Genomic DNA, 763 nt, shown 5'->3' with positions numbered 1-763 from the left:
TGCGCTGTGCTCCGCGTTCGCCTATTGATCTGCTCCGCGGCGGCGACGGCGGCGGCGAGGAGCCAGGTCAGGTCCGAACAGATTGGCGGAGATTCCCGGGGCTCCGGGCTCTGATTGACATTTCTACGGGGCGCAAGCCCCTCCTCTCTGCGCCGCGCTCCCTCCTCTCGGCCGCCGGAGCTGCCTCTGCCCGCGCCTCGCTCCTCACTGCCCTCCTCTCCCCAGCAGTGTCGCGCCTCGCTTCCTTCTCCCTCCTCTAGTTTTCACTCCCCCTCCTCGCCCTTCCTCTCCCCTCCCCTCTCCGCACTCCTCTTCCCCCCAGGATCGCTTCCGCTCCTTCGGGCTCCTGCACTGCCCTGGACGCTATGAAAGTCTCCTTTCTCCTCTCCCCTTCCCTTTCCCTTTCTCACGACGGCTTTTGCTCTCCGGTCCGTTCCCTTCACTTTTTCCTCTCTCACTACTTCTTTTCTTTAAATCTCTCTCTTTACTCACACGACACTTCCCCCAACCTTTCCAGCTTCTGCACCCTGGGCTAAGTAACGCAGCCAAAAGTTGTGGACACTTAGGGTGCCGCGCGGGGGGTGTGTGTCCGTGTCTGTGTGTCCATCCCCGCCCTTCCACCCCCTCCCTCGCCCTTCCCCAAATCTCGGGTCTGACGTCGCGCCCTCTTATTCGACTTTTCCCCGCGTCTCTTCCTCGAGTCGCCAATCGCCTGGGCGCCTTACGGGCGAGGCCGCCCACCCCCGCGGATGCCGCGCGCAGG

This window comes from Colobus angolensis, unplaced genomic scaffold, assembly GCF_000951035.1.
Source record: "Colobus angolensis palliatus isolate OR3802 unplaced genomic scaffold, Cang.pa_1.0 Scaffold251, whole genome shotgun sequence".
NCBI classification, from domain to species: Eukaryota; Metazoa; Chordata; class Mammalia; order Primates; family Cercopithecidae; genus Colobus; species Colobus angolensis.
Note: the sequence above shows the minus strand (reverse complement) of the source record.